The 22,385-nt window shown below is 41.2% G+C and overlaps 1 protein-coding gene and 1 non-coding gene across 3 annotated transcripts in view; one reads left to right on the forward strand and one right to left on the reverse strand.

Moving 5' to 3' along the window:
- The window catches only part of SYNE1 (spectrin repeat containing nuclear envelope protein 1), a 505,866-nt gene that overhangs the window by 448,993 nt on the left and 34,488 nt on the right, over positions 1 to 22,385 (reverse strand). The gene's annotated exons all lie outside the window — the stretch shown is intronic.
- TRNAS-GGA (transfer RNA serine (anticodon GGA)) lies at positions 16,561 to 16,632 on the forward strand. Its single transcript has one exon. It is a non-coding gene; the product is annotated as a tRNA-Ser (tRNA).

Genomic DNA, 22,385 nt, shown 5'->3' on the forward strand with positions numbered 1-22,385 from the left:
TCAGTGGTAAAGAATCTGCCTGCCAATGTAGGAGACTCAGGAGACACAGGTTCAGAATTCCCTGGAGGAGAAAATGGCAACCCACTCCAGTACTCTTGCCTGGGAAATCCCACGGACAGAGGAGCCTGGCAGGCTACAGTCCATGGGGTTGCAGAGTCGGCCAGGACTGAGCACATAACCACACATAGATTAGTCATGATCTAAAATGTCTCTCCATTTTTAGAGTCCAATGTCATGGGAACAAGCATGATCTTTCGAATCAGAACCACGTAGGTTTCCCACCATTTATGAGCTGTGTGACCAGAGCAAGTTTCTTAACCTATTTGGGCATCAGTTTCCTTAGCTTTAAAATGGAGGAAGTAGCAACAACTACCTCACAGGGTGGCTGAGAGCAACATGTGAGTAAATCAAACAGCAAAGTGCCTGGAATACAATGAGTACTTAATCTATGGTAAATATTATTATTATTATTACCCTAAATGTGAGCAACCTGATGTTAGTTTAATCTCTTTAAAAATACCCAGTTTAGACAAAATTTCTCTTATAAGTCCTGCAGCACTATCAGCAGTGTTCTGAGAAACAACTTTTGCATAATCCACCAAATAAGAACAAAGTGGACCTTGACTAATCCACAAACATGCCTGCGCATGCCTTTCTGGTAGCCAGTCAGTCAGCTATGTAATTGTTCCTTCTGTGATTTCTTTTTCCTTTCTTTTTTAAATGTGTACCAACCCATCTTTCTTCACTAATGTTAAATCTAGTCTGCTTGCTGTGTGCAGTTTGCAGTATGTATTTCTATTCTATAGCTTTAGGAAATACCCAAAATAAATAAAAATTGTTATGCATATGAGGATTCTCAGGTGGTCCACATCAGGCCACAAGTTAGGGTGCCCCAGCTCACACACACCACAGACACAGAATAACTGATTAGGAGGCATTTAAGAGAAACCTACATGCAGGTCAGGAAGGAACAGTTAGAACTGGACATGGAACAACAGACTGGTTCCAAATAGGAAAAGGAGTACGTCAAGGCTGTATATTGTCACCCTGCTTATTTAACTTATATGCAGAGTACATCATGAGAAACGCTGGGCTGGAAGAAGCACAAGCTGGAATCAAGATTGCCGGGAGAAATATCAATAACCTCAGATATGCAGATGACACCACCCTTATGGCAGAAAGTGAAGAGGAACTCAAAAGCCTCTTGATGAAAGTGAAAGGGGAGAGTGAAAAAGTTGGCTCAACATTCAGAAAATGAAGATCATGGCATCTGGTCCCATCACTTCATGAGAAATAGATGGGGAAACAGTGGAAACAGTGTCAGACTTTGTTTTTTGGGGCTCCAAAATCACTGCAGATGGTGACTGCAGCCATGAAATTAAAACACGCTTACTCCTTGGAAGGAAAGTTATGACCAATCTAGACAGCATATTAAAAAGCAGAGACATTACTTTGCCAACAAATGTCCGTCTAGTCAAGGCTATGGTTTTGCCAGTGGTCATGTATAGATGTAAGAGCTGGACTGTGAAGAAAGCTGAGCACTGAAGAATTGATGCTTTTGAACTGTGGTGTTGGAGAAGACTCTTGAGAGTCCCTTGGACTGCAAGGAGATCCAACCAGTCCATTCTAAAGGAGATCAGTCCTGGGTGTTCTTTGGAAGGACTGATGCTGAAACTGAAACTCCAATACTTTGGCCACCTCATGTGAAGAGTTGACTCATTGGAAAAGACCCTGATGCTGGGAGGGATTGGGGGCAGGAGAAGGGGATGACAGAGGATGAGATGGCTGGATAGCATCACTGACTTGATGGACATGAGTTTGGGTGAACTCCAGGAGTTGGCGATGGACAGGGAGGCCTGGCGTGCTGTGATTCATGGGGTCACAAAGAGTCGGACACGACTGAGCGACTGAACTGAACTGAATGGCAGAAATATTAGCACATACACTAGTCTTGATTTTTGAGTTCTGTTAGGCAGAGGACAACACTTTTCTATAGATTATGTTATTTTTGTTTGTTTCAATCAATTAATTTCCAAGAGTTCATTATATGCTAAGTTCTTGATGACTAATCCTTTGTAACTTAGTATGCTCATGCTTCTACACCTAGTCATTTCTCCATAAAAATAACTTCAAAGGTATTTAAATTTGTCAGAGCTAACTAAAGAATCATTACTACAAAATGGAGGTTATCCCCAAAAAACACAGGTATTTCCAAGTACACAGTGACAAACAGACCAAAGGGCTTTCAAAACTTCAAATAGAGGGACCTCCCTGGTGGTCCAGTGGCTAAAACTCCAAGTTTCCAATGCGGAGGGGCCCAGGTTCAATCCCTAGTCAGGGAACTAGATCTCACATGCCATACCTAAGCTCTGGTGCAGACAAATGAATAAATAAAATTAAATAAATGTCTAAAAAAAACTTTGATTGGATACTTTGGATCATAACAGGTATAAAAATAGATAGTCAGATTCTTGACCTTCCTATCGAAATGAACTAGAGGAACTGCAGAAATTATCTTATTGTCTTCCAAAGCTGACCGTCAAATAATCAGTGAGAAAATCTGGGTTTGTCTCTGGGATTCCCCAAATCTAATTCCTATTTAGTCCAATTATATTAAAGACTAATGGATAACACTCAAAGCAAGCAGAGGAAATGGAGATACAATTTAACTTAATAATTGAGCATTAACAAAAGATCTATGGCAAACAGATTGTGAGCAATGCAAATATGTTTTATACTAATCATTTTCATACAAGAAGGGCTTTTAAAAACAAATTGAGGATACATAAAATGCCAGCTTTAAACTGTCAATCATCACTTTCCATACATTAAAAAAGTATTCTCTTGTCTTTAAAGTAAATCAAGCATTGACTAAGATTGGAGAAGAAAACAGCAACCCACTGCAGTACTCTTGCCTAGGAAATCCCATGGACGGAGGAGCTTGGTGCAGGCTGCTGTCCACGGGGTCACAAAGAGTCGGGCAAGACTGAGTGACTTCACTTTCACTTTCACTTGACTAAGATGGCTATTCACAATCACAGGGGATAATGAAATGCTTTCTTTTTTTTTTTTTTTTTTTTGAGAATAAAACCTGTTGCAAGTGGTTCAACAATAGGAAGGATTTTTTCTTTCATGTATTTATTTTTAATTGGAAGATAACAGCTTTGCAATTTGTGTTGGTTTCTGCCATTCATCAACATGAATCAGCCATACATATGTCCCCTCCCTCTTGGACCTCCTTCCCACCTCCCACCCCATCCCACCTCTCTAGGTTGTCACAAAGTACTGGTTTGAGCTCCCTGAGTCATACATCAAATATCCACTGGCTATCTATTTTACATATGGTAATGTATATGTTCAATAATAGGAAGGATTTTCTTGGGAGCTGTAAAGAATGTTAGAAAAGTCACACAGCTAAGCTAGAATGCCATGTCTGCAGGCAGAAACATGGGCACAGCCACACACATTTTGAGAAAGGCGGTGTATGCTGCTGCTAGTAAAGAAAATTCATTAAGATCCATGAAAATGGCTGAGTCTAAAAATGATATGGTTGTGATATTTTAGATCACAATCATTTTCTAACACTGAAATGTTTCATTATGACAATTTTTCAGACCAGCTTTAGAGTGAAGAACTCCAGTCACTGGTATCACATCTCATTCTTACAGATGTGAGTGGCTTTTTTTTTTTTTTGGCTTTACAAAGCAATAGGGCAATATATATATATATATAACTTATTTATTTTTTAACACTGTACAGTATCCACTTACAAGAAGACTAGAAGGCCTCACATAGACAGCAAACGACTGAAACAAACAGTTCTTGGAATAAGCCCCACTTTTTCTTTTACTTCTTGCATTTTCCTTCCCTGAATATACTAACTATAATGTAAAACAGGGTTGGTGTGGCTGTGGGTACACATATGTGTGTCTGTGTATGCCTGTGTATTTGTAAAGTGTCATCCTTTCTATTACACATAGACAGCAGAAACAGTTATTTGCTATCATCAGCAGCAAAACCATAGCAAACATTTTATTAATACTTATTTTATCATATTTCCCTTCTCTGGCCATGGTGCACAGCATGTGGAATTTTAGGTTCCCAACCAGGGATTGAACCCATGTCCTCTGCAGTGGAAGGGCAGTGTCTTAACCACTGGATGGTTAGGGAAGTCCCAGAGGTTTTTAGTCTTCACTTCCAATATTCTGACTTTGATTTCATGGTTCCCTACTTTGAAGGTTTGAGGCTGGTCAGCCCTGAGAAGTCTATAGCCTTGCTTTCCGACTAATTTTCAAAATGAATAATTTTGACCTCTAAGCAGTATGAATAGATCTCTTCTATAAAATGTATGTATTATTCATAAAACAATATTTTATGTCACTGTCACTACTAATTGCACGAACATTTTTAAACAGTAAGAGGCACATTTTATTTCTAGGTTATCCACTTAAAAACCTCTGAAGTCTTTAGAAATGGGTATTATTTAATATTCTGATTTGTTTCAGAAGACATTTGACTGCACACACCTAAAACTGAGAAATGTAAATCTACAAATATAACGATGCTTCACGGCCGCTTCTCACTAAATAGGCTCCATCAGTTGAAATTTAGAAACATAAGAATATTCCCTTTTTTCACCATTTTGAGGAAGATTGCATCTTCTGAATAAGACAACAGTATTTCTAATCCTCCATGCTCTTGCAGAACCTTGCTACTACTACTCCATGAGGAGATAAAGAGTACTTTTCCTCCCCGGGACAGTGGGTGGGCCTATAGGACCTGCTCTGACAAAGAGGAGGGCTTCCCTGGTGGCTTAGACAGTGAAGAATCTGCCTGCAATACAGGAGACCTGGGTTCGATCCCTGGGTCAGGAAGATCCCCTGGAGGAGGGACAAACATCCAGTGACAAACAGGATGTATCTGGAGTGATGCCCTGTGACTTCTGAGTCTGGGTCTTAGAGGCAAAAAGGTTTTTCCCTGGCTCTCTCTCTCTCTCCTGCCCTTGGAACCCGGGCCCTATATTCAGAGGTTGATCAGGCCACATGCAGAAGCCACAGGCAGGTGCTCCAGCTAAAGTCTCAGCCAAGAGCCAACCAGCTGCCAGATGTGCTCAGAGAGCTTCGTGATGGGTCCAACCTCCAGGTTTCAAGTCTTCTGGCTGAAGACCCAGACATGGTGAAGGAGAGACTGGCCATCCCTCCCAAGGCCTGTCCAAATTCCTAATCGACCAAGTGCCTGGGCATAATGTTCTCTGCTACGAAGCTTCTGTAGCCTGTTACAGAGCCACGGATAACTAGGATGTCCGTGTGTGTAGCATTCAGAATGTGCGAAAGGCTATTTGGCACCTAACTCAGGGCATGCATTAACATCTATGTCACTTTTCTCTTAGCTGTTTAAACAATGTGTCACTTTCTTCATTGACCAGTTTCTCTTCACTTGGTAAACTTGACTAAAATCTACCCTTGCAAAGCCAGTCACAAAGTAAGTGTTTGAAAAGCTGTCCCAGGAGGCCTCAGGAGCCACTGATGGGTGAACCCAAGGGTGCAAAGAATCGCCTGCCTGAGTCTGTCCCCCAAGTGGCGCTCACGATGAATTGAATTCCTGGCTAGCTGCCGATGGGCCTAGTGATGTAGCACTTTTGGGCACACAGGGACAGGGCGGGGAGAGTCTGAGAGGGCTCTTCCATGAGCGACCATGTTCAACCAGTGCCTCCAGCTGACTGAATTCCCAGTCGGTCCTCCACGAGAGAGGCTAGATCGCTGCAGGCATCTCTGAGCCTACAAGGGATCGTGCCATTCCACAAACACTTCTGAGTGCTCACTGCGTCTTAAGAGGAGCTAGGGCAACTTCAGGGCAGGAGATGATCGTGTAAACGGGTACGGCGTGATGAGTCCCAAAACTAAGCCTCTCTCCCGGCCCCAGTTCTCAAATTCAGTCACCTTTGACAGCTTTTATTCCTTCTGTCTGCAGGCCACTCCTATTTCATTTGTAGTTCAAACACCTCCTCACTTTCTCTCGATGTTTCTTAACAGGGCACAGTGTCCACCAGCCTAAGCCTCATTTGGGGTCCCTGTGGATATCAAGACCACAGGGCCACTTCAGACTCACCGAATCAGAATCCCTGCCTGGGTGTAGATGTGCACAGATGCTGCAGCTGATTCTCATGTATCTCTTCCAGTCTTCCCTGATTCCCCCTCTTTGCTGTCTGCGTCACACTACTCACTAACACAAGATTAATTTTTCAGAGCATATCTCTTGACAACATCATTCCCCTGCCACCTTAAAATGGGTTACCACTGCTTAGCAGGGTTCGTACTTCATATCCCAGGACTCAAAGCTTTTTCCAACCTGGCCTCAACCTACTTTCTGGTCAGGTCACCAATAACCCACATAGAGCTGGTTGCACTGCACTGCGGCTTCCTTCTGCCAATCTGTACCCGCTCCACACTTTCTGAATACAGACTGGGCTTGTCTTTCTGGCTGCCTGCTGACTCTATCTTTTTTCAAGTTGGCTCTGCCACTTTGGACACCTCCAGCTTCTCTGTTGCACCTGGTAAAACTCCTCTTCTTCAGCTCCAAGTTCAAAGGCAAGCTCTCCCATGATACCACACCTGGGCATTCTCTTTCCTTTCTCTCAAAATCTGTAGCCCCTTGTCTTAAATACTTTCATAGTAGGTCTCACATCCTTCTTTGTATTAATAACATCAACACTAACCTATTCTTCCACATTAGCTAGCCCTGCTCACTCCATAGAAGTGTTTAAAGATCTTTGCGTGTGTATATGTGTGTGTGTGTACAGACACACACACAGAGACTGCTAAATTTAAAAAGAAAGATCAAATTTATAATTTATGATGGTCCTGACAGCTGCAAATATGAAGTTATCTCAGCAGGAAATTCAAAAGGAAATCATGTTATATCACCTTGTGATGATTTATTCTATTAATGTCTAGCTTCAAAGGGCTTTTGAAATGTAAATGGCTATCTTGACTCATAAATAATATAAATCATATAGCACAAAATGTAATTTAAAGTTGGAATCAGTCTAAAAAGATACTTTTATTTATTAATTTCTAGAAAATTATACTTCTTTTCTTGACAAACTATGACTCATCATATAAATACTTAATAACCCCAAATACAAAGGTTATACTTTCCTTTCTGCACAAGTATGCCTACATCGGTTCTTTGCACTTCAAACACGACTGGCCACTTATATTGCTGCCTTTTCAACATTTGCTGACAGTCATAATTCTGCAGTGCAAATGTATTTCATTATTTCCAAACACTTTGTGGGAGGTGGAATCATTCAATATTTTAAATGTTTTTAACCAGATCATTGTATCTAGATTTGTTTTGCTATAAATATGGACAAAATCATGGAGGGCTATAAAAATTTAATTAGTACTTTCATTAGAGTAGAAGACTTTTGAAGTGTTACAAATCTTATCATACATTTTATAACTATTTTATTGATAACAATAAATAAGTCGTGCCCCAGTGGCTCAGTGGATAAAGACTCCGTCTGCAATGCAGGAGACGTGGGTTGGATCTCTGGTTGGGAAGACTTGCCAGATGAAGAAATGATAAGCTACTCGTGTATTCTTGCCTGGGAAATCCCATGGACTGAGGAGCTTGGTGGGCTACAATCCAAGGAGTCACAAAGAGTCAGACATGACTGAGTGACTACACATGAATGCTAGTAACGCATTTACCAATCTAAGTTATTTTTCACTAAAAAGGAATATATTAACATTTATTATGAATTATCTGTACTTAAATTCTAAATAGTGGTCCTCAGTAGAGAACCAGAATGAGCCAGGGCTTCCAGTACATCATGGTCTCATGGTCATATCCTAGAATCAAGGAAGCTTAGAGGGGATGAGTCTGTAGGACCATCACAACTGACATTATTTCTCATGGCCCCAAGCCATAGATAGAGACTTGTGACATTTCTTTGTTTTTCAGTTGCTAAGCTGTGTCTGACTCTTTGGGACTCCATGGACTGCAGCACACCAGGCTTCCCTGTCCTTCACCACCTCCTTGAGTTTGCTCAAACTCATGTCCATTGAGTCAATGATGCCATACAACCATCTCATCCTCTGTCACCCCCTTCTCCTCCCGCCCTCAATCTTTCCCAGCATCAGGGTCTTTTCCAATGAGTGGTCTCTTTGCATCAGTGGCCAAAGTATTGGAGCTTCAGCTTCAGCATCAGTCCTCCCAATAAATATTCAGGGTTGATTTCCTTTAAGATTGACTGGTTTGATCTCCTTGCTGTCCAAGGGACTTTCTACCATTACTAGTTGAATGACCTTGAGCAAATTCCCTAACTGCTATAAGTCTCCATTTCCTTAATTCTAAAATGATGATAATAATAGTACCCCCCAGCTTCCTAAGGTTATTGTGAGGGTTGTGTAAAATAATATAAAATCTATAAGTATTATATACTTTATCTACAACAATCCCAATATGTGGTCTTAAAGCCTATATCAGAAAAATTGGGGAACCAGGGAATTCTGGACCTCAGAGGCTAAGAAACAGGCTATATCTATTTTTACAGGTTCCAGAAATTTTCTTCTTTCAAATCCCAACTACCAGCCTCCAACCCTAGGACACAGAGAGCCTTCCAGTCTAGAATCCGTGATTCGTGCTCTTCTCATGGAAGATGGTGGTTATTGAAACCTGCACAGCTCTTGCAGGAGAGCACTAGGTCCTATTCGCCCTTTGTTCCTCTCCGTGACTGAATTTATGAGGTTCTTTCCTGAGAGCAGACATGGATGGATTAGACAATGTATGAGCCCTGGGGCAAAGAGTGAAGACACAGGAATGGATTGGAGGTCAGGTGTCATCAAGAACATGTTTCCACTACTCAAAACTTCCTTGAAAATAGACATGACCACTTAACGAAGGAGAAAAACAGAAAACATGCTCTGTGTAGGGGAATAAAAGCAGGGATGAAAAAGAAAGAAAGAAAGAAAGAACACCTAATGTCTTATCTTTCTTAGTAAAAGCAAAACCCACAAATGTTCCAGCTGAGCAACTGATAACTTGTTAGGCTGAACCAGGTGAAATTGCTAATTTTGTGGATCTAAAACAGTCAAATGAAGGCAACTTCATAGGCTGATACACTTAGCCTGTACTAGCCATCTCCTATGAAAATTGCATCTCTTTAGGCCTAGAGTCATCCTAGGAGGTGAGATGCCCACACTAAGAGGTAAGTGGACACTGAGACGGACTGAGAGAAGCACAGGCTCTGGACTCCCATCTCATTCTTCCCAGACTCAGTCCTGAGCCAGGAAAGCCTGGCAGAGCCACCAGGACCATCCGGACCAACATTCATTCTCTTTCTCCCAATCCTTTCAGGTTCAACGTAAATTCAGGTTAACTTACTTAGGTGCCCATCTAATGCAATAGCTGATGTTTACCGAACATGCTGATTGCTATTCTGGGCAGTTGACACTTGATAAACATTTAATCCTTACAATAAATCAAGAAGCCTATCCTTTTCATGATACACATATTATACAGGAGCAAACAAAGATAGAGAGAAGTTACGTAACTGGTACAAGGTTGCACAGCTAGGATGCAGAGGAGAGAATCACGTTCCAGCAGGAGGCCCACAGAGCCATTTTCTCAGTGAAAGTATAAATTTAAAATCCCACAGATAACACGCTAGATTTCTCCACCAGAGGACAACGCAGGCCCGTGTGCTTTAGATTTTTTGTAGTACATAATAGGGAACTAGGCCTGATTCAAACAAACAAACAAACAGGAGTAATACAGTACAATCATATAACGGCCACAGACTGTGTAATTGATATACAGAAGTACAAATAAAAGCACTCTATTAAAATGCCCTAAAGCTACATTCTGCCAACCGCTTTTTCTGTGTGAAGCTGTGTGATGGATGCACACGTGTATAGGACAGCATGACTGCCTAAGAGTTATGAACATAAGCTCTAAAGCCAGACTGCCTGGTTGCAAATTCTGGCTCTGGCATTCACCAGCTTTCAGATTTTTGGCAAATTATTAAACTCTATTATACCTCAATATCCTCATGGCTAAACTGGGAATGTGTTAATAAAAGTTTTCTTTGGGGTGGTTTTAAGGTTGTTGTGAGATTTAAATAAGATTACCCATATGAGGCACTTACAACAGTGCTTGGTACGAAGTTTCAATAAAGGCAGTGAGAGAGAGGAAGGAAAATGAGACCACAGATAAAATCATATTATACTTGACCTAACTTTTTCTACTTAATTTATCTTGATGTCAATGAATATTAACAGCTTCTTGGTTAGCCTCACAATTTTAATAAACTGTTAAATATGGGTGCTAAGTTGCTTCAGTTGTATCCAACTCTTTGTGATCCAATGGACTGTAGCCCACCAGGCTCCTCTGTCCATGGGATTCTCCAGGCAAGAATACTGGAATGGGTTGCCATGCCCTCTTCAAGGGGATCTTCCCAACCCAGGTATTGAACCCACATCTCTTGTGTCTCTTACATTGGTAGGTGGGTTCTTTACCACTAGTGCCACCACAATGTAATATTTATATGGGCTTCCCTGGTGGCTCAGATGGTAAAGAATCTGCCTGCAATGCAGGAAACCTAGGTTCAATCCCTGGGTTGGGAATATCCCCTGGAGAAGAGAATGGCTACCCACTCCAGTATTCTTGCCTGAAGAATCCCATAAGCAGAGGAGTCTAGAGGGCTATAGCCCACGGGACTGCAAAAAGACACGACTGAGCAACTAACACTTTTACTTTCTTTCAATATTTATATATGCTCACACACTCTTAACATATGTAGAGATTACTTTGGGGATAAAAGTACATACACTTTCACAACTTCACATTACATCAAAACAAATCTTCCTCATTTTTAAAATAGATTCATGATATTTCATGGTATGGATACATTTTACTATTTATTAGGAGCTCCCTATGGGAGAAATTAGGATGTATAAATGTATATATTAGGACACATATATATTAGGAGATATATATATATATATATATATATATATATAGCAAAAATTCCATAATCATCAGTTCTGTAATATAGCTTTGCATACAAGTATGTGTAGATCCAGGGGATGAAATCCTAGAAGCAAAATTGCTGATTAGATGTTTTAACACATCTTTACTTGGAGGTGTGTTGCCTAAGTGCGGATATTTCTTTTCTGTTTTTAATTGACAATTTTATTTATTTATGGCTGCGCTGGGTCTTCGTTGTCGCGCAGTCTTCTCTCTAATGCAGCAAGCAGGGGCTACTGTTTAGTTGCGGTATGTGGGCTTCTCATTGCGGAGGCTTCTCATGTTGCAGAGCACAGGCTCTGGGTCGTGCAAGCTTCAGTAGTTGCGACACCTGGGCTCAAGAGTTGCAGCTCCCAGACTCGAGAGCACAAGCTCAGTAGTTGCAGCACACAGGTGTAGCTGTTCCTCGGCACGTGGGATCTTCCCAGACCTGGGATTGAATCTGTGACTCCTGCATTGGCAAGTGGATTATTCACCACTGAGCCAGCAGGAAGGCCTCATCACTTACTTTTATAAAAGATGCCTACTTTAAAAAAAATTTTTTTAAGATTTATTAGTTTTGCCTGTGCTGCTTCTTCTTGCTATGCACAGGCTTTCTCTGGCTCTCTCAGTGGGGATTACTCTCCAGTGTGGTGCCTGGACTTCTCATTGCAGCGGCTTCTCTTGTTGTGGAGCATAAACTCGAGGCACCAGGGCTCAGCAGCTGCATCCGACAGGCTTAGTTGCTCCACAGTAGGTAGAATCTTCCTGGACCAGGGATTGAACCCCTATCCCTTGCATTGGCAAGTGGATTCTTAACCAGTAGACCATCAGGGAGCCCAATGCCTACTTCTTAAGAGGCCCATGCCTTGCTTGAGCTCTGCATAAGTGTGTGTTGGTTCTCAAAGTCCTTCTCAATGATCCAAATGTCACTATTCTGGTGGATATTTTTGGAGGGTGGGGGGTAGGGTTGGATTATGACTAGTATTTTCAAGGTTATTAAAGTTAACATTTTTCCCATCGGTTTTACATTCTTTTTTGTTGCCTTTGATAAGTCTCAGGGAGAGATATAAAAAAGAATCCTTCTTCACAGTCTTTTACCAGAACACCTACACTATTATTCTCAAGGCTGCCCAATGTTGCATTGAATGGCTATATTTTATAAGATATTTAGGTTGTTTCAAATTTTCATGGTGATAGATATCATTGAAAAGAAGAAGCATTTCAAAAGACCAGGATGAGAGAAGATCCAATTCAGTTACACCAAATAAAGACTGGCAGAAAAGCAGAGGATGCCTGAAAAATAATGCAAAAGGTACTAACTGGTGCTACTTTTAAGGGGTAAGCTATTCAGGCAGAAAGGAGCATAAAGGGAACTTTATCCCTTGGGCAAGTTCCTCTTGTTTAATATCTTCTTCTTTTTTCCTCCCCACATCCTCTCTCATACAAGATCTGCTGTGGCAATATTGCTGTGAGAGATTAGAACGCCTCTCTCAATCAACGTGTAAGATGCTAAGTTACCAGGGCTCCATTAGCAATTACAGAAATGTTTTTTAGGTTAGATTTACCATCTGGAAGAAATTCCTTTTATGCCACATGGAGCTCAGCTCCCATAAATTATGATTATGGGGACACTGCAGCAATTTAGAGTTACCCTGAATAAAAGAAGCAAACTAATTTGGGTTTGCCTGTGTTGTTTTGTTTAGGACTAATGATAGCAACCAGTCAGTCTTAAGGGAAATCAACCCTGAATACTCATTGGAAGGACTGATGCTGAAGCTGAAGCTCCAGTGTTTTGGTCATCTGGTGTGAACAGCTGACTCATTGGAAAAGTCCCTGATGCTGGGAAAGATTGAAGGCAGAAGGAAAGAGGGCATCAGAGGACGAGATGGCTGGATGGCATCACCAATGCAATGGATGTAAACTTGGGCTAACCTCGCGAGATGGCAAGAGACAGAGAGGCATGGTGTGCTGCAGTCCATGGGGTTGCAAAGGGTCGGACACGCCTGGGTGACTGAACAACAACAACGATAGCAACATTTTACTGGTCGCCTATCTTAAATGCAAGTTCAGTTCAGTTCAGTCGCTCAGTTGTGTCTGACTCTTTGCGACCCCATGGACCACAGCACGCCAGGCTTCCCTGTCCATCACCAACTCCCAGAGTTTACCCAAACTCGTGTCCATTGAGTCAGTGATGCCATCCAACCATCTCATCCTCTGTCATCCCCTTCTCCTCCTGCCTTTAATCTTTCCCAGCATCAGGGTCTTTTCAAATGAGTCAGCTCTTTGCATCAGGTGGCCAAAGTATTGGAGTTTCAGCTTCAACATCAGTCTTTCCAATGAACACTCAGGACTGATCTCCTTTAGGATGGGCTGGAAATGCAAATGCCACAACAATTTTTAAATGCTTCACTTTAATCCTTTAACGACCTACAGACAACAGTCTAGTTGGCTGTCAAGACTCTGTGACTCCAACTATCCACCCACTGCTCTAGATATAGATGCTTCGAGCCAGATTGAGTGCTAAAGGCAGAGAGCAGAGAAGAAAACATCAGTTTCAGCAATACAAATCACAGGAACTTTTCAATAACTGCTATGTTGAGACTCTGCACTGAGAAATAAAAGCAAAGAAATGTATCATATGATCTGTTCCTTGAAGAGTCTTCCACTGGTGGCGCTAGTGGTAAAGAACCTGCCTGACAATGCAAGAGACATAAGAGATGCAGGTTCGATCCCTGGGTTGGGAAGATCCCCTGCAGGAGGAGACGGCAGCCCACTCAAGTAGTCTTACCTGAAGAAGCCCACGGACAGAGAAGCCTGGCGGGCTACAGTCCATAGCGTGGCAGAGTCAGACACGACTGAAGGGACTTAGCATAAGCACCACTGTACCAGATTAAATAGATCACTTCCATATATGATGACTATTTACAATACATAAAATATTCTAAAATTGAAATTATCTACGGCATAGTAGCACACAGAAAACCGGGAGTTATTCTATAGGTTCTCTTGTTTGAATTGCTTTATGGCTTCATTCTCTGAGTTGATACAAATTGGACCGCCAATAAGAATCCTGACCAGTGGTTGACAGGGTTGGAGGGCAAGCAAGGTCAAGATGAGACTTGAGGAAGGAAAAAGCATCCTCTCAGGGGGTCATTACAGATGATGGGGAGAGTGGGTTATAGCAGACAGACCAGAGTATCAGCCGAGCTCCTGGACAACATGTGGGCCTTGGCTTTCTCCTGCTGCAGTTCTGGTAAATTTTAGGGGGGTCAGGGGAGATACGCAGGCAAGTTTTAAACAAGCTCCCTCCCTACTCTGCATCCACATAGGCCTGGGGCAGGGTGGGGGGCATTGTCCTGGAAAGATTCCTCCAGCTGGGCCCCTGGAAGGGTGGCCACCTTTAAGAACATCTGAGACGGCCGACATCCTTCTACAGCCACATAGTAAACAGAGTTACTCAGCTATTCTAATAGACAGCGAAAGCAAAACTGGGAAAGCCCAGAGTTTTTAAATGTTTCAATTTCAGTCCTTTTTAAGAGATATTTGGAATATTTTATAGCCATTCTGTGGTGTTATTGAAGGAAGATGTAATAAAGAGATGGTTTATTAATAGCTTTAGTATTCTAAAAAAAGGCAACTAGTAATCTCAGAAAACCATTTCCTATCAGGAAATTTAATATAAATCTAGCTGATTTCAAATTCTTAGCTTTTACGGGCTTTAAATAAAAACCCATTAATATGAAAACTTTTCATCCTCTTACTAGAAAATCAATCACAGAAATGAATTTGGGTATCAAATGGATCTAAACAGACAGAGGTGCATGATATAAATTATAATTTGAAAGGTACAAAAATAGAACTGAAGGGGGACTTTTTGTCGGAGAAGTCTGCAGTCAACATTTTATCCACCAATTCAGATTGCTATTAATTTTTGACAGCTTTGAGTCAAACAAGAATCATGTTCCCAACCCTAAGGGATGTCAGGGGGACAGCAAAGGGCCAGTGTGACAATCCAGTGTGGTTTTCCTAACTAAACATGAAGTACAGTTATTCACCTGGAACATTAACTCAAAATAGAATAAAGGGCTTAGCAAATCTTAATTGAATCCATTATTTTTTCCCTTGCACAATCTTTCATATTTAAACAGTTTGCTTGCTAGTTTGAACCTACAGTCTTTATATATAAAAGTATGTTTCACTTACCATGGGAATGAGAACTAATAAATTTTATTTTTTATCACCAATAAATTTGCAAATTGTGTTCATTTTAAAATAGTCACCTGAAGATATAACAAGCAAGATCTAATATTGCAAGAAAACTCAAGAAACTGATGGGGCAAATCCATCAGTTCCAAATAGGTCATAGCACATGACCTATTCTGACATGTTAAATGGCGGCTCAAACGGTAAAGGATCTGCCTGCAACGTGGGAGACCTGGGTTCAATCCCTGGGTCGGGAAAATCCCCTGGAGGAGGAAATGGCAACCCACCCCCAGAATTCTTGTCTGGAGAATCCCATGGACAGAGAAGCCTGGTGGGAGTCCACAGGGCCACAAAGAGTCAGACACGACTGAGCAACTAACACTTTCACTTTCACTATAATTAGAGATGTAACTTCTCTTCACAACACAAAAAAGTCCTAAATCCAAAAAGTCATGAGCCTCCTATACATACTACAGTCACAACTTTTTTTAAAAATAAATCCTGTAAGGTTTCCTGTTACCAGGTGCATAACAGTCATACCTTTGCCAGTATGGTCCTGTCTTTCCTGCTGATGAGCTGTCTATCATTTATCTCTAATGTGCGTCTTTTCCTCCAGCTCAATCACTAGACGCCTCCTAGCTTATCTTAAGGTTTCCCACTGTCCACGCTGTTCTCGAGCTGTGGCTACGCCCCACCTCCCCCTGAACAATCGCATTCCTTCATCCTTTCAAACTCATCTCACATTCTAACTTTTTCATGAAGAATGTTAAGGTCTCCCACTTGATCACGGCCGCCCCACCCCCATACAGTTCTAGAGGCGAGAGCACTCATTTGTGCCTCTCTTCAGGATCATCCATCCTGTTTTCCTTTATATAAGTATTTGGGTTTTCTTTTCCACAGACTCATCAACCTCTGAGGGTCAGGGACTGAGTTTTTCCTGTCTTAGCATCTTCTACCTTGAATAGAGTTGGACCCAGAGAAGGTGTCAACAGAATAATATAATGTAATATCTTAGAAAATAAAACATCTGATTAAAATAGTATCATGAAGAGCATACCATAATAAAAAGTATAATATAACGAAACATGCTAAGAAATGACACATCTTAATCACTTATATGTGGAATCAAAAAAAAGATACAAACAAACTTATTTACAAAACAGAAATAGACTCACAGACAGAAAACAAACTTATGGTTACCAAGAGGAAAGGGAGTGGGATAAATTTGAACTCTGGGATTCACAAATACACACTATTATACACAAAACAGATAAGCAACAAGACCTACTGCTTAGCCCAGGGAACTATATATAATATCTTGTAATAACGTATAATGGGGCTTCCCTGGTGGCTTAGAGGTTAAAGCATCTGCCTGGAATGCAGGAGACCTGGGTTCGATCCCTGGGTAGGGAAGATCCCCTGGAGAAGGAAATGGCAACCCACTCCAGTACTCTTGCCTGGAGAATCCCATGGAGGGAGGAGCCTGGTAGCGATTGCAAAGAGTTGACACAACTGAATGACTTCATTTCACTTCTATTTCAACAACATATAATGGAAAAGAATCTGAGTCACTTTGCTGTACATGTGAAACACATATAGTATATCAACTATACTTCAATTTTTTTTAAAGTTAAAAAGAAATTACACACTTTGAAGACCCACAGAGAAAGGAAAACATCCAAGGTGCCCCAAGCCTATGATCCAAGCACATTGCCAAGAACTCAGGTCAAGTCTAAGAGAGTCTCTGAAGCCGGACAGACTTTGGTTTAAATGTCAATGCTGCCACTTGCAAAACATGTGATTTTGAACAATCTATCTAGAGTTTCTGGGCCTTTATTTTCTTCTTTATTAAGCAGGAATTAGAGACGCCTGCTTCTGGAGTGGCGAAACTTACATTTGATCGCTCTGTGAGCACCTGGATGTGTTCACGGCACACATAACATAGGGTTCCTCAAACATGAAGGTCAGAAGGCAGCTGCGCTGGGTCCATAAGCCAAACTCCCCACCAAGAAGCACCCACTCACCTTGTCATTCACTTTTTTTTAACCAACATTTCAGATCAGAAACACACGCATTTCCTCCCCCCATTCCCATTCTGTTCAATTCCTATTTATTTGGATTCCAGAGAGACTTATGTGACTGAATACAGGGATTTTTCAGAAGAGCCAAAGATCCATAGAGGAGATCTGATGGTTACGCCCGTTGTGTGTGGGACCTGGGCCATTAGAAAGGATTGGCTGTCAGGCTGGTGAAGGGATTTAAAATGATATTATGCAAAGAGTGGATGGGGGATGGGAGTGCGGGGCTGTAAAAGAGGTGACAAGGACACCAGGGTCACCTCAGGTTCAGCAGGTGCAGCTGGACAAGGTGTGGCCCAAAGGGATAAAAGTAGGACATCCAAAATGTTACAAAATAGATTTCTGTTTGGTACACATAAAGAACTTGTTTTGGACTCTTTGGTCTGTACAAAGATGCAATGTGCTGCCTTATAGGAAGGGATATTGGTCTGGGAAGAGGTTAGATTATTCTATCTTTAGAATTTATTTTAACACTGATATTAAATAAATCTATGAAACATTTAGGGAACTTCTTTTCGTCTGATGCCACACAATATATAACATAGCAAACACGGGAATTCCCTGGTGGTCCAGGGATTAGGACTCTGTGCATCCACTTCAGAGGGCATGAGTTCAATCCCTGGTCAGAGAACTAAGATCCTGCGTGCTGCCTGGCATGGCCTACATACACACACACACACACACACACACACACACACACACACACACACATAGAGAGCAGAAACAGTGATTATTTTACATTACTGAATTCCATAGCAAACTTACTGAAAATCCTCTAAAAAAGAGTCACTACATAAATACCCCTTTAGATGTCATGTCTCCATCTATTACCATCAATTCCATAGTGTCTTGTGCTTAAAAAAAAAAAAAAAAAAAAACTCTTCCAAGGAATTTTTAATACATCAACCTCCACTTCCTTCTCAGTCTCTCTCAAGCCTAATCCAGTCAAACTTCTATTCAATGAAAACACTCTTGTCAGAGCCACATCTACACCTTACCAAGCCCAGCAATTCATTCAGATTACATGATGTCTCAGCACACAGGCATTGCTAGGTACCCTCCTAGTCTTAAAACTATCAGGCTTAAATTCCAAGTCATCCTCTTCTCTTGATTGTTTAGTTGTTTTTTCCCCCCTTACTTGCCTTTCCAGTTTCCACCGCTGTCTCCTCCTGAAAATTTATAAAATTTATGAAACATTTAGGGAACTTCTTTTCATCTGATGCCACACAACATATAACCTAGCAAACATGGGAATTCCCTGGTGGTCCAGGGGTCATGACTCTGTGCACCCACTGCAGGGGGCTGAACTTCAAATATTGGAGAGGACCAACTGAGCAGTGATCACTTCATTCTCCCCTGACATTCTTCTTTCAGTAGCTCTCATCCAGCAAGACATCATCCATATGCTCCTGAATCATCAACATCCATCCCCAGCCTTGAATTCTCCCCCGAGTTCCAGCCTGTTTGGTAAAACTGCTTTATAGACTTCTCCACTGGATCTCCCAACATCTCACGGTGAACAGTTCTAAGGCACAGCACTTGATTCCATACCTCTTCTTCTTTTTTTAATTATTATTTATTCCTATTGAAAATACTATCACCTGTGTGCAAATCCAGTTCATATGCCATTGCCATGCTCCTGGCTCTGCCAGATCAATACCGTCCACTCAAGACTATAGAGATGACTTTTGTCCATGATCTGCCCCTACTCCCCATCTTCACAATGGGAGATGTTTATAGTGGGATATAATTTTCAGTTTTTTCTTTTTTTAGACATAATTCTTTTTCTTATTTTTGGCCACACCACATGGCTTGCAGGAACTTATTTCCTTAAACAGGGATCGAATCCAGGCCCATGGCAGTGAAAGTGCTGAGTCTTGACCACTAAACTGCAAGGGAATTCCTCATGCCTCATCTTCTAAATCCCAGACACACTGAACACATTTGTTCCATGGTGCTTTATATTTGGGCTTATATGACCTGGAATGCCGTCCTCATTCCAAGACTCCATCCCTCTTGTTTGGGTCTCTGATCAAATGTTATCCCTTACACATGGCTTTGCTGGCAACCCTAGTTGAAAAAGTGTTGCATAAGTTTATTAAATGGTTAGTGAATGAATAAATGAGCAATCACTGATCTCTTTTTATCATAATACTTAAAAATGCTGCCACTAGCTATTCCAAAATGCCTTGCCAGAAACTATATATTCTTTCTCGAATTTGGAAACACAGGAACAGAAATCTGTTAACAGAGCTGTTGTGGGAAAATCTACTTGGCTCTTTATCTGCCCCTACAGGGAACTCTGGAAACTCAATAAAGAGGGTGTGACGGCAGCTGCTAACCCAGAGTCGAGGTTTCAACCAAGCCTGAGACTTCAAGGCCACAGCTGCCTCATCTATAAAGATGCCGCTGTTGGGTCTACACTCTTTACAGCCCCATCCAGTTCTAAAATTCTATGCTTTCACATTTCAAATACCCTGTGTCCTAAGTAAGTAATTGGGGATGTTGGCCTGACACACATTTGTACATGGGAATGAGATGAAGGCTGAGCCCAGTGCTCTAATCAAGACCATCACAGGTAGAAGGCTGAAGTTGATCTTCTTCACTATTCCTTGCACTTCTCTCTCAAAAAGGTGTGAAAGGTGTACCTGGAGCAAATGACAATCAAAACCAGAAAATAAAAAAAAGATGGCCCCCTTCGATCTGTGCTTCTTTGGCTAGAACTTCCCTAGAGAAGAATGAATTGTCTAAGGCCAACTTGGCATGATGGGATATTTTTCAATTATTTTCTCATTTTAAAAATCTTATAGTATTGTTTTAACTTGATTCTCTTTCTAGAATTCTAATTATTTAAACTAGAATACATATGGTAACTGCAAGTATTAATACTGCAAGTTAATACTGTTGACTTATACTCAAAGGGTTTCCCCGGTGGCTCAGTGAGAAAAGAATCCACCTACAAAGCACAAGACAGATGAGCCGTAGGTTTGATTCCTGGGTCAGGAAGATCCCCTGGAGTAGGAAATGTCAACCCACTCCAGTATTCTGCCTGGAAAATCCCATGGACAAAGGAGCCTGACTGGCTACAGTCCAGACCCCAAAGAGTCAGACAAGACTTAATGATTAAACCACCACTATACTCAAGGCAAATGTAAGCAGAGTGAAAGGAAAGGCTACAGGAAGCATGCTTTTTATAGGATTGTTTCATGGACATCATCTTAACTATGGGATGTATAAAACAAAGTTTTCAAAAATTAATTGGAAAAGAGATATTCCTTCCTATTATCTTCCCTTCCTGTTGAATTTAACAACCTTAAGTAAAGTTGGCATTACAGACTTTCTAATATACAGGAATACTGCTTTATTTCATAACAAACTGGTTCTCTATAAAGGTGCAGACAAAGGAACAGGCAAAGACTGCTCAAAATCTATGCCAGGAACATGAGTGCTTCATGTGCCCAAGGAAACGTGGATGTCAAACTGGTAGATGAAATAAAGTTCAATAAAACTATTCTTACCATATTCCTAAATCACAGATATTTATTTAACAATATGGAATTTTTTCCTTTTTTGGTCATGCTGCCTAGCTTGTGGGGTCTTAGTTCTCTAACCAGGCATTGAACCCAGGCCCTCTGCAGTGAAAGTGTGGAGTCCCAACCACTGGACTGATAGGGAATCCCCTAGATGCCTTTTCTTAAATTGAATGTGGAATGGTGGATTTTTGTTTTCATACACTAATCCTGATGATCTTTTAGTAAACCAACAGACATTTAAATTTTTTGCAAAATGATGTTTTTCCACCAAGCATAGGTAGGCAAATTTACCTTTAAATGTCAAATAGATGTGTATCTTAACAGTAACTAAAACTCTGTAAAGCCTTTTCCTTTTTGCCTCAAACTTTACACCTTATGAAATGTGTTTTAGCAAGTGCAAGATAAATACTCGCTGAATTGGATCTGATTGCCCAGTCCAGATACCTGTGATGCTAGGACTGAGTGAGTATAAGCTCTAAAGACCATATTATTGACTATCATCCAATTGTAGAGCGTATGTCTAATGAGAAAATAGCCACAGGTGAGGAATTCTTTCTTTCACTGTAAATATTATGAATATATTCATAAGAAAAAGATCAAAATACATGCTTGAATACGTAGTACACATCGCAGTCAAATGGAAGGTTTTTTCCTCCTTTAGAAAAACTCCCTTTTTCTTTCATAGTCCCTGTGACAACTATGGTATTGAGGATCATTTACTTTGAAAATGATAAAGATTCTTTTACGTTTGTGTGTGTGCTCAGTTGCTCAGTCGTGTCCAACTCTTTGGGACCCTGTGATCTGTAGCCCACAAGGTTCCTCTATCCATGTAACTTCTGCAGGCAATACTGGAGCAGGTTGCCGTTTCCTACTCCAGGGGATCTTCCTGACCCAAGGATAAAACCCGGAGATCTCTTGCGGCCTCCTGCACTGGCAGGCAGATACTTCATCACTAGCACCACCTGAGAAGCCCCAGTTCTTTTGTGTGTGTTAGCCGCCCTGCTGTGTTTCAGCTCTCTGCAACCCTGTGGACTGTAGCCCGCCAGGCTCTGCTGTCCATGGGATTCTCCAGGCAAGAATACTGGAGCGGGCTGCATTTCCTTCTCCAGGGGATCTTCCCGACCGACCCAGGGATCTAACCCACATCTCTTATGTCTCCTGCATTGGTAGGTGAGTTCTTTACCATCTGAGTCACCAGCGAAGCCCAATTCTTTCATATATATATTAATTCATTTTTCTTTGAGACTAGGAATTAATCCATGAATTCCCACTAATTTGGTAGCAGAGTCACTGAGCTAATGAAGTGGTAGCAAATACACTTCCTTTTTATTGTACTTAAACAAGGTAAGAGAGAGAAAGTGTTTCCAGGGGCTTAGGGAGTAAAAAGCTGAGGTTTGGAAACTCAAACTCAGAAACTGAATACATACATTAGAATATTAAAATCATTCTTTTTAAAATAATTACATTAATTAACTCACATTTGCCTTTTTTTTTTTTTCCCACAAGCCCCATGGTCTCTTAGCAATATCTCCTGGAATAAATACGGTTTCAGCTT

This window comes from Bos indicus, chromosome 9 (genome assembly GCF_029378745.1).
Source record: "Bos indicus isolate NIAB-ARS_2022 breed Sahiwal x Tharparkar chromosome 9, NIAB-ARS_B.indTharparkar_mat_pri_1.0, whole genome shotgun sequence".
Lineage (NCBI taxonomy): Eukaryota > Metazoa > Chordata > Mammalia > Artiodactyla > Bovidae > Bos > Bos indicus.